Source organism: Sorex fumeus, unplaced genomic scaffold, assembly GCF_029834395.1.
Source record: "Sorex fumeus unplaced genomic scaffold, SorFum_2.1 ptg000098l, whole genome shotgun sequence".
NCBI lineage: Eukaryota > Metazoa > Chordata > Mammalia > Eulipotyphla > Soricidae > Sorex > Sorex fumeus.
In genome coordinates this window covers 86,567,912-86,580,669 of record NW_026606155.1, presented here as the reverse complement: position 1 = coordinate 86,580,669, position 12,758 = coordinate 86,567,912, and the positions used below count along the sequence as shown (strand labels likewise).

General features: G+C 43.7%; 1 protein-coding gene across 1 annotated transcript in view; it reads right to left on the bottom strand.

Moving 5' to 3' along the window:
* The window catches only part of SNAP23 (synaptosome associated protein 23), a 47,764-nt gene extending 41,383 nt beyond the window's left edge, over nt 1-6,381 (bottom strand). The window contains exon 1 of the mRNA XM_056134285.1: nt 6,284-6,381. The gene's annotated coding sequence lies outside the window, so the exon portion shown is untranslated. The remainder of the gene's footprint in view (nt 1-6,283) is intronic.
* Nucleotides 6,382-12,758: the final 6,377 nt, after the last annotated feature.

The following is a 12,758-nucleotide window of genomic DNA, read 5'->3' as shown; positions in this document are numbered from 1 at the left end:
TTGCCTTGGGCCAACTCTGTCTGATTTGATCTCCAGCACAGAATGTGGTCCCTTAAGTACTGAAAGGAGTGATCCCTGAGCAGAGTCAGGTGTGGCCCAAAAACAAAAACACAAAAAAAAGAGGGGTAGGGAAAGCATGGGTGGTGCATAGATAAAGAATCTGTGACCTGAAGAGAAAATAGAATCCCTTCTGAAGACATAATTTTTAAAACAGTCTTATTTATGGTTAACTTCCTTCTTTTACTTCCTCTCTCAAGTTTTTTATCTACTTCCTTCTACAGGAACTTCAACTATTCTTACACCAAAGCCCCCACCCATAGTAATGCAAGAAGTACCTTCACTGAATCATACCTATTATATACGAGTTTCAAACTGCACTGAAGGCCAGGAAACTCCCACAGAGCACCTGTTTTTCAGGTATCAGGCTCTGGGTTCAATCACCAGCATGAAAAAGGAACACATTGCAGCACAATTCAACACAGCAGGCACCGTGCTGAGGGACGAAGTACCACTCACTAGAAATCATGAACTAAAACGACCAAAACTGCAACTCCAGTCTATTGATTAACCTATTATAATCGTTTGATGTCTGACACCTAGTTTTCAAGTTCAAGTCAACCTTTTTTTACATGATGTGACCAGGATACAAGGCATAACTAGAGGTGACCATAAGCAATCATAGGGACTGTCTCAAAGAAAGATTGCAGGGAGCTAGGGAGACTGTACAGTAAGTAGGTAGCACACTTGCCCTGCACATGGCTGACCTGGGTTTGATCCCTGGCACCCAAAATGGTCCCCTGAACCAGCTAGGAGTAATTCCTGAGTGCAGAGTCAGGAGTAATCCAGAGCACCACTGGGTATGGCCCAAAAAAACAAAACAAAAATAGACAAACAAAAAGGTTGCAGGGGCCATGAAACAAACTGCACATGCTTTATATGCTGCAGTCCCAAGTTCAACCTCATCAAATGAAAGTCTAATACTTACTAAAGGTGTTAATAAATGGAATGAGTAATTCATGCAAAGCATTAGCAACCTTGGCTGGGACACAAAAAATCTGGCACTCAATAAAGGCTATTAAAGGAACCTGAGGTGGACCAGGGAGATGGGTCAAAGGGCTGGAACACATGCTTTGCATGACAGGACTGGATTTGATCCCTGGCGCTGCATGTTCCCCTGAATACCACCAAGTGTGATCCTCGAGCACCAATCTGAGAGTAAGGCTACTCCGTGTGTGACTCAAACAGCAAACAAATCAAAAGTAAAGAGTCCAGGGGCTAGCTCTGTGACTTAGAGCCTTGGAAGGAGAAAGGCTGAGTTCAATTTCTAGCCAAGCCCAATCCTGGCCAACTATGCAGTCTGCGATCCCGAAAGCTCAATGTAATTTTCTATCTGCACCACAGTCAGGTTTATGATCCTGTAACTAAAGCAATGTGAGCCCCACAGAGCTGAAAGGTATGCAAGCACCACAGGTGACAAAGTGCAAACATGGCAACTACATTTGTGAAGACCCCAGCAAATACAGTAACCAGACTGTGCACAGCACCACAACGAAAGAATATAAACCTCAGCAAGCACATGTGCAAGCATAACTAAAGGAGGGTAAGCCTCTTTTGCTAGTGGGAGCACCACAACCTGATATAGGAGCACCACAACCACAGTCAGGTCTACGTGTGACCCAAGGGATATAGGAGCACCACAACCACAGTCAGGTCTACGTGTGACCCAAGATCACCACAACCATGACAAAGAAAAGCAAGGAAGGGGGAATTTTTATTTAAAAATATAAATTTACTCAAGTTTTTAAATATAATTATTAAATACACCTTGTGATTTTGATTTGTGAGTCAACACCTAAGTAGAGGGCTGGGGAGTCAGCTCAATGGAGCACAAGCTTTGTATGGAGTAGTCTGGGTTTTATTCTCAGGACCACATCACATGTACATGGTCTGCGAAGTACAGAGTTACTGCAGCCCCAGAACACCAATGGACATGGCCACAATCCCCCTAAACATCCCCAAAACTTGGGCCAGAGAGATAGTACCACAGGTAGTGTGCTTGCCTTACACATGGCCAGTCCAGGTTCAACCCAGCAGACATAGTGTCCCCTGAGGCCACCAATAGTGATTCCTGAATACAGAGACAGGAATAACTCCTGAGTACCAAAACAAACAAAAAAACAAAAGATCCTGAAAACAACAATGAAAAAAGCCAAAGTACTGATACAACTCTAAATAAGACTTAAGGGGCTGGAGCGTTATGGTCCCAGTAGTAATTCCTGAGTGCATGAACCAGGAATAACCCTTTTGGGTGTGACCCAAAAAGCAAATAAATAAATAAATAAATAAAAATGACTTAAGACTGCCAAACAAGTGCCACAATTTAAGATCTCAACAGTCAGGAAGAAATACAAGGTGGGGAGGGATGTAGTGGGGAGAGATGTGTATGTTTAAAGAAAGAGGGAGACAACAGATGAAGGGAAGAATAAAGTGAAGAACTTATCATACCAGAACAGGAAGTTTGGATGTTTGATTATAAGCAACAAGGAACCACTTAAAGGTAACCTCAATTGTCATAATATCAAAAAGTTTTTTTTTTTTGGCTACACCTTGTGGTGGGCTGGAGCGATAGCACAGCGGGTAGGGAGTTTGCCTTGCACCTGGCTGACCCGGGTTCGATTCCTCTGCCCCTCTCGGAGAACCTGGCAAGCTACCGAGAATATCTCGCCCGCACAGCAGAGACTGGCAAGCTCCCCATGGAGTATCTGATGTGCCGAATACAGTAACAACAAGTCTCACAATGGAGATGTTACTGGTGCCCACTAGAGAAAATCAATGAATAAGGGGAGGACAGTGCTAAAGTACTACAACTTGTGGTGCTCAGGGGTTGGTTTATTCCTATGGGGCTAGGGAAACCATATGCTGTACCAGGGACTGAACCTCCATGACCTGAGTGCAAAACAAACACCTTGCCTGATGTACCCTCTCCAGCCCTGTCTTGTGGGGGGTGACGGGAGGGGCATATCCAGCTGTACTTCAGGTTTACTCCCTGCTCTATGCTCAGGGATCACTCCTGATAAGGCTCAGAGAACTACATGGGGTGCGAAGAATCTAACCCAGGTCAGCTGTGTGCAAGGCTAGTGACTTACTAGCTGTACTGTATCTCAGGCCCCAAAATAAATGTTAAAAATTTACAATACCAACAACATGAGGGGACTGAAGAAAACTATTGTGATCAGCAATTTAAATATTTTTCCAGAAATACCTGAAGCTAAAATCAAAACATAAATGTCACTGAATTTAAATGAGAACAGCCCAACCTTGATCTCTAATATTATAAACAGAACAGTACATGTTGTTTCCTGACTTCACAATCCACTTCCTTCAATTGTTAGAGGTGCTGAATCCATCTGTTTTAAGTTCCTAACCACCAGCCTAAATAAATGAGCAGTTCCTGTCATTTACTCCTCTGTCAATATACAGACCTGAAAACCAAATATGGCAGTAGAATAAAAAACTTCAGCACTCTTGGATGCAAGTATTTCATATTTAATAAATGTGAACATGTATAATGTAGAGGACAAACACAGCTTTTTTAAAAAAGATTTCCTTAGAAATTAGAGGAGAGGAAAAGCAACTTAATTCACTGGAAGGAAAAAAGACAGCTGACTTTCCAAAAATGTCAAGAAGCAAACATCCACTTTCATCTGGCTATGCCAGGTTGGTAATTTGCTAAAACTGTGCCACAATAACGAACACAGGGGTTCACAGAATTGTGAGGTACACTGGACTTAGATTCACTCATTTAATCTTAAAGTAAATCAGGCCAGTATCTTCCAGATTCTGCAGAGCAAGAACAAGTCATGACTTCAGGGGTTGGGATCATAGCTCAAAGAGCAAGTGTGCATGTTATGCACATCACAGATCTAGGCTTAATCACCACGTGGGAGGTGCTGAGGAACACTACCAGGAGTAACCCCAAACTGGGAGTAGCTCCTGAGCACTGTTGGGTGTGATTGACCCTCTACAAAAGAAGTAAAATAATAAAAAAAGATGATCTCCTAACAGGCAACATGATGGCAATATGGTTCCTTTTTTTTTTTTATTAGTGAAACACCATGAGGTACAGTTGCAGACTTACAAACTTTTGTGCTTGGATTTCAGTTATATAATGATCAAGTACCCATCCCTCCACCAGTGCCCATTCTCTACCACCAATGATCGCAGTAGCCCTCTCATTCCCCCACCCCATCCCCCCTACCCCGCCTCTGGCAGGGCATTCCCTTTTGCTCTCTCTTTCCTTTAGGGTGTTGTAGTTTGCAATAATGGCAATATGGTTCTTGATAAGCAAAGCACCAATGTGGGGGTAGACACTATTTGCTTAAAACTGGAAAAAGTAAAGTCCCATAAGCAACAGAACCTGTTTTTCCATTTGTTTGCTTTCTTGGTTCAGGGTTGTCCTGAATCTTAAAACAGTTGTGATCCTCTGGGTCAGAGAAATAGTACAGTGGATAGGATGCTTGCCTTGCACCTGGGGCTTGATTCCAGCACTTCATATGGTCCCTTGAGCCCATGAGGAGTGATCTCTGACCAGGAGTAAATCCTGAGCTCTGTTGGGCATGCCTCCTCCTCCAAAAGAGATGTGATCTTTAGCCAAGTGAATTTGTTTCTAAATTTAAATTAATTTTGAGTAAATAAGACAAACACTAAGATGCATGCAAAAATTCTGTACACAGGAAAAAGTCTAATATTAAGAAAATAATGGCTGGGCTGGAAGTATAGTTCGATAAGCTGAGCATATAAGAAACCCAGATTCTATCTGGGACATCACATGCCAAACTCCCAAACACTCCAACACCACTGGGTACAAGGAAGCGAGGCAAGAAGGGAAATGAAAGGGAGGAAATGGATGAAAAAGAAAAGGAAAAAGAAAAATGCAAAGCATACATAGTCATTCCTAGTCTGGAAAGTTTATATATCATATCCACAGGGACCAACCCAAGCAAGACAACTATTCAAGCTGAGTCTACTCAGAAGAGTAGAAGGTTGTATTTTGAGTTTTTTGGGTTTTTTTTTTCCTTTTTGGGCCACACCCAGCTGCTCAGGGGTTACTCCTGGTTCTGATTCAGGAATTAATCCTGGCGGTGATTGGGGGACCATATGGGATGCCGAGGATTGAACCCGGGTTGGCCGTATACAAGGCAAATGCCCTCCCCTCTGTACGATAGCTCTGGCCCCAGAAGGTTGTATTTTACGATTATTTTCTTTACTTCGTGTGACTTGTCACACGAACACAGCAATGTGAGTTCTTTTCCTAATATTTTTCTAATATTTCTGTGAATGTGTTCTATCTCATTACTTCTTGCCAAAGAAAACGGGAAGTGATACCTTTGGTATCAATTTTGCTGGGAGCAGGAATACTTTCCTCATTTCTTCTATGAGATATTTTAAGATTACATCTAAAAGTATTGTAGCTAAGTATGATTATACTTCACACTAGCCAAGGTGGTGAGAGAAACATTTCTATCTGGCCACGTCTTACTGGGTCATTAAAAAGCCAGTATCTCTCTCAGTTCTTGAAGTATCTGCTACTCAGGTCCATGATTTTCACTAGGGTAAGAGAAACTGTCAGAAGTTACCAGTCGCCAAGCCCACCCACATGGCAGGTAGAAAACGACATGATACACCTTTCTCCTCATCTTTCCCCAGTTCTGGTGTCTTTCTGTTTCCTCAGCCCTCGACAGCTTTCCCTGAGGCCCGTGGCGGCCTACGGTCGAGGTGACACCAGCCCTTTCCAACCCACCACTCCAACCCCGAATTGCGAAATTCATTCTCGGGCGGTTCCTCCTTGAGTGCAGACAGAAAAGCCGGGGAGGCAAGTCTGGGCTTTCCTAGAGAGCACAGCCCGACCGCGGCGCCGCGGACCCCGGAGACCTTTCCAAACGCCTCGTCCCGCGTTACCTGGTCGCTGGGGGTCCCACCGAGCCCAGTAACCCTGCCCAGAGCAATGCCGTGACGCTGGGATGAGGGTGGGCGCGTTCCTCTGCGCGGTTTTAAGGGACAGGTAGAGAAAACCACCATCCTGCCACCCCAGGTCCACCGAGTCCGGCGCCCAGCGTCCTCTCGGCGGGCCCGACCGCCCAGAGCCTACCAGCCACCCTCTAAACCTGACCAACCGCCCACCCATTTTCTTCCCCCAAGTGTTAGGAAATACTCTTGCCCTCTGGGGAAAAGGTCCCCAGGCTTCCTACCGGCCGGCTACCTCGGCCCCATCCTGGAGACTCACCAAGCAGTTCCGGCCACTCCTCTCCGGCCTCGGTGGCTCCAGCACCGCCAGAAGCGACTCACACCTACGTCCTTCGTGCGCCTGCGCGCGCCAGCCCCGCGCCTGCGCACTTTCCCGACGCCCGGGCCCGGACACACCCCTGAAGCAGGAACCAATCACCGCGCGGGAGGGTGGGATTACACCTCCCTGCCACGCAGGCCAAAGGCCGTGGGATCTGCCCGTTATCCCCGGACTCAACCGTGACAAGTGTTCATGTAACTAACCATTACCGAGTGCAAGCCTAGTGCCAGGCACCGTGCCGAAGAACGCTGAGGAAAAGAAAGTGAACAGAAATTTCTTCGCCAACCTCCAGGGTCTCCTTAACCTTTCTAGGCTGGGAGATAGAATTTGTAAAAAAATTATAATGCGTAGAATACGGTGCATGAAAATCCCGGGCGCTGTTGGCTCACAAGTGAATAAAGCGTCTTATTTCTAGGGAAAGGGATGTCTGGAAGCGTTTCCGGAGGGATAACTTTTGAATCAATGATAGGTAGAAGTTCTCCCGGAAGTCCTAGAAGGAAAGACCTTGAGTTTTCCAGGCTGGGGATGTGTTCAGCTGTAGAATGACTGTAGGAATAGCGTTTGCCAAGAAAATAGATCCTTCTGGAAATTTAAAAAAAAAAAAATTCGGGCCAGGGTGATAGTACAACAGGTAGGGCGTTTGCCTTGCAGGTGGCTGATCTAGATTCCATCACCAGCATCCCATATGGCACCGCCAGGAGTAATTCCTGAGTACACAGCCAAGAGTAGTAACCCCTGAGCATTACTGAGTGTGGACTAAAAACAAAGTAAGAGAAAAGAAAAACATTCATGTATTCTAAGAACACTGTAGTAGTTTCACACGATTGAGGTGGACCATGTATAAGCACAATGACCTTTTCTAGGACCTGTAAAACATTTTGGTGGAGCAGCATATGGAAACCACTGCTAGAGAACTCCACTCCTTCAACACTTCAGGACACTGTAACTGGGGCCTGGCTCTTCCTTTCAGTCAGCAACTGGTAGAGAATTCACCTCTTCTCTAAGTTCAGAGGGTAAAAATAACCAGTCGTCTGAGGACTACAATATCCAATATGAAAGACAGCAGCTTCAACCAGCATTCAGGTTGTTTTCTTTCGTGTGAACTCGTAGGCACAGTTCCCCAAAGCTTCGCACCCCTTTGGGATCCAAAGAATTTATTCCTCTGCATTTCTTTTTTCTGATTGAATTTTGAGATATGAACCAGGTTTTTATTTCAACAGTTCATTGATACTGTCTTTCAACCATGACAGAAGGATGACATATATTACAGTAAGTCACACAGCTGTCAGGCGGCTCAGGCCTCAGTGGAGGTGCACTTCTTTCAAGTGAAGGTCATCTGAACACACCGTACAAGCTATCCACTTGCCACTAATTACCACTTCAGAAGGGCCAAGGATGCCCTACTTTCAAGTCGTGTGACCACGTCTGCAGGAAGTCCACAGATGGCTCCTCCCACATTAGAAGCTCAGCCAGGGAACTCCCCCTTCTGGAAATTCTTATAATTCATTCTTGTTATATAGGTTTAGCTCATCGGGTATCCTCAGTTGAATGGGGAAAATAAGTTTGGCAAGTTAGGCAATGTCCACATCTTGTATGGTATTGTGGGTTTTTTCTTCTTTGCAGTGCAGGGAATGGAACTTAGGCTGTTGCAGAGCTACATCCCCACTTAATGGATTTCTTTTATTTTCCTTTTGGTTTTGGGGTCACACCTGGCAATGCACAGAGGGTTACTCTGAGGTTACTCTGAACTCAGGAATCACTCCTGGTGGTGCTTGAGGGACCACATGGGATGCTGGGAATTGAACCTTGGATTGAGTTCCAAGGCAAAAAACTTACCCACTGAACTATTGCTCCAGCCCATTTATTTAAAATCTCTTCTGCCCTTCCTGGGTTAGATTTTGACTGGAATAGCCAGAGTGGGGAAGACAGCAACAGACTAGGAAGGGCTGCTTGCTCACCCAGAACATAAGACCTAGTTTTGTTGCTGTTGTTGGGAGTGGAAAAGGTGGGCCACATTCCAGCTGTGCTAAGAGAGGATTCCTGGCTTTGTGCTCAGAGGTCACTCCTGACAGTACTTGGGACCATACGTTTTACCTCTGTTGAACTAGGGAGGGCCTCATGCAAGGCTAGTACCTTAACCTTCGTACCCTGTACTACTCAACCCAGATCTTGCTTTTCTTTTTTTTTTTTTTTTTGCTTGATTTTAGAGCAGAAGGATCACTGAGAGCTATGGAAGTATTTAAAGCAAATCTGGGGACACTGGGAACCTCTTTAAAATAAAGTACAGGGTACAATAACAGAATATCTACTTTTCCAAAAATGTTATACTAATGGACAATAGGCACCAGAAAAAATATTTATGATCAGGTATTATCAGAGTAATTGAAATCAAACTACAATGAGATATGACCTCACTTCTGTGATAATGATCTCTATCACAAAGACCAGAACTAACAAGTGTTGGTAAAGTTATAGGTAAAAAAGAAGCATTGTACATCATCTGTACAATGTAATCTAATCCTGCTCCTTTGTAACTCAGTATAGAAACTTCTCAAGACTCAGAGACCAGGTTGAATGAACAAGGATTAAAATACTTGTCTTTCCATGCTGAAAGTAGACTACAGACCAAACATGATTGTCACCCATTGCCTCTTTTGCAAACCACAACACCCAATAGGAGAGAGAGAACAAAAGGGAATGCCCTGCCACAGAGGCAGGGTGGGATGGGGATAATGGGGGGGTGGGAGGGATACTGGGATCCGTGGTGGTGGGAAATGGGCATTGGTGGAGGGATGGGTATTTGCTCACTGTATAATTGAAACCCAAGCACAAAAATTTGTAAGTCTACAACTGTACCTCATGGTGTCTCACTAATAAAAATTTAAAATAAATAAATAAATAAAATACTTGTCTTTCATGCAGCCAACCCTTCTTTGATCCCTGGCACCACATATGATATCCCCAGCAGTCCCTTGAGCACTGCTAGGAGTGCCCCCCTCAACATTTATCTCCCCCCAAAATTTAAGATTCCAGAAAGATTTTTTTCTTTTTGGGTCACACCCAGAGATGCTTAGGGCTTACTCCTGACTCTGCATTCAGGAATTACTCCTGATGGTGCTTGGGGGACTATAAGGGATGATGGGGACCAAACCCGGGCTGGCTAAGTGCAAGGCAAATGCCCTACCTGCTGCACTATTGCTATGGCCCCTTTAGAAAGATTTAATAATTCGACCAATTTTATTTTTAGGTTTCTATTTGAAGAATATAAAAACACAACTTACATTTTGTTCATTTCTGAATTATTTATACTAGCTGAGATTTGGAAACAACTCAATGTTTTGATGTATATATGGATAGAGAAGTGGTGTATATACAATGGAATATAATCAGTTGTAAAAGATGACATTATTTACTATTATATGGATAGAATTGAAATGCTAAGAGAAATCAGAATGAGGAAGACAAATATTGGGTGATCTATGTCACACATCAAGAAAACAGGTCAGAAAATAAAGGATGTTTGGAGGATCCTCCCAGGAGGGGAGATGCATGTCGAAAGTAGACTATGGACTGAACATGTTTGCCACTCAATGCCTCTTTTGCAGGCCACAACACCCAAAAGAAGAGAGAGAACACAGGGGATTGCCCTGCCACAGAGACAGGGGGGATGGGGGGATGGGGGTGGGAGGGATATTATCCATGGTGGTGGAAAATGGGCACTGGTGGAGGGATGGGTATCTGATCATTGTATAATCGAAATCCAAGCACAAAAAATTGTAAATCTACAACATTAAAAAAAAATAAAAATAAAGGGGAAAAAAAAAAAGAAAGAAAACAGGTCAGAGATGCTCAATGGAACTGAGGCACATGCAAAGCAGATTTTTGCATAAGGGAATTCTGGTTTTAATCCTCACTATAATAAATTTCCCTGAGCACCACCAGAAGCAACCCCTGAGCATAGGAAGTAGCCACTGAGCACAGCCAGATATGGCTCTAACCCCCACTGCTCCCCTGAACCCCAAAAGAAACAGAGCAAGGGAATAGACGAAACCAACAACTCAGAACCATACCTTGGATTTGAATTGAGGTTGCTGGAGGGGAATGGTGTACAGGGTACCAAAGTTAAAAGGGCATGGGGGTCCCTTGAAATGAATTTCCACATACTGATAGTGGAATGTGATGTGACAATTTTTGGTGAGGTGTGAAAAAATAATCCTGAAACAATCTTTTAAACAAAGATTAAAGGTGATGGTTAAATGGCTGGAATGCATGCTTCTCACAGAAGAGCTTTGGTTTTCATTACTGGCAATGCATGGTCCTCTAGCACTCTGGGAGTGGCCCTGTGAGCAATGAGTCTGCGCATCCCCCCCCCCCCCCAACCCCAGAAAAACCAATAATGTAAATCAATATTATCTCAAAAGTGTTTTTAATCACTGGAACCATAAAAAAGAAACTCCACCTCCGCAAAGTGAATTTTTTTTTTTCTTTTTGGGTCACACCCGGCGCTGCTCAGGGGTTACTCCTGGCTCATGCACTCAGGAATTGCTCCTGGCGGTGCTCGGAGGACCATATGGGATGCTGGGAATCGAACCTGTGTCGGTCATGTTGGCTGCGTGCAAGGCAAACGCCCTACCCGCTGTGCTATCACTCCAGCCCCTAAAATGAACTTTTTAAAGGTGGAGGAAAAGTTTTAAAAAATCCAGTATGATAAAAGAGTGTTTCCAAAAAGAAATAGTCTATTTCCAATGGGCAAGAAAGATGAAGCTTGGAGGCAGAGTGATAGTACAGTGTGCAAGCATTTACCTTGCATGCTGGCATCTTACATGGTCCTCTTAGCCCACCAGGAGTGATTCCTGAATGTAGAGCCAGAAGTAGCACATGAGCAGCACCAGGTGTCGTCCCCAAACCAAAAAATAAATAAGTAAATATATAAAATAAATATCTTAAGAAATACCTTCTCAATTTAACAAAACAGGTAATTGGTATTCTTAGTGAAAGCTAAGTGATGGCACAAAAAAGTTGAAAGACTGTGGGATTTTAGAGAGAGTAGATCAGATACAAACACAGACAGGCAATAGAAAACATTTAGAAGATTTGGCCTTACGGGGGAAGAGGGAAAGAGGACGATGAGAGCAAATGTCTTGTTTCTGATGTTTTTCTTTTTTAAAAGGTGAGAATTAGAACAAGAGAAACTTGAATATGATAGGAAGATACAACCAAGAGAAAGAACTTGAATAAAGAATGAGAAGGGCACAACAGGCAAATTTTAAGAGTGTGTAATGTAAAGGCAATTGAAGATACCCGTGTGAGGAATGGTCTTGATGCTCACCAAGAGCTGACTTTGATCTTCTGTGGGTTTTTCCTTCTCTCCTTGTGACCTCAAGCTAATAGGATAAAGCCATTCTTTCATTGCAAGCCTTTAGAGGACAACAGAATGAGCAACTTCCCAGACTATGAGTGTTTCAAGAACTTGTGATGTCACAAATACAGAACTGGAACAGTTACTCAATCCTTTAGAAGCAAATTTGTATTTACACATAGATGGCGGTAGGGCGTTCGCCTTACAAGCGGCCAACATGGCCAACCCCAGTTCGAATCCTCTGTCCCTCTCGGAGAGCCCGGCAAGCTATCGAGTAATCGATATGCCAAACACAGTAACAACAAAGTCTCCAATCGAGATGTTACTGGGCCCGCTGGAGCAAATCCACAATCAACGGGAGGGCCTTTACCTTTACCTTTACATAGATGGTGGCAGTTGCTTTTTGATTTGCTTACACAAACGTCTAGTTAAATTTATTATTAGAAATTCAACAGTACAATAGTAATTCTTCTCATCTGCTTTAATATACTTTGGTTTATCTGACTTATTTTAGTAAAATGGGATCTCAGGGGAATGAACATGGTTAAGTTGAACAAATATAATATTTAGTATTGATCCAATGTCTGTTCTAATAGACAATATTCATTGATAGGTAGTTGACCAATGCTATTCCTTTTTATTTTAGCAACATCATGAAAAATATTCTAATTTTAAGGAAACAGAGATCCCCAAATCCCAATTTTCCCTCACATAAATTACTAGCAGCTTGGCTCAGGATCTGGACTCAGGTGAATCTGTTCTAGAGCTCTTGCATCTTCTACTAAGTTTTACAGTTTTGAACCGGCTTGAAGTTTAGCTTAAGCAGTTGCCGCTGACACAGGGGCCGGAGTGAGACCCGGAAGAGCCTGCTGGAAAAGGAACCAGGAGCTGGTCACAAGAGCCCAGTGCAGCGGCGTAACTCTTCCGCTAGCCGACCTGCTTTCGCTTTTCTTCCTCTAAGCGTCTCTGCTGTGTCCGTTGTTCACCCTTGTGTGTTCAAATAAAGCTAGATTATTGAGAAAGGCGTAGCGCAAAAGGAAAAAAAAAAAAAAAGAG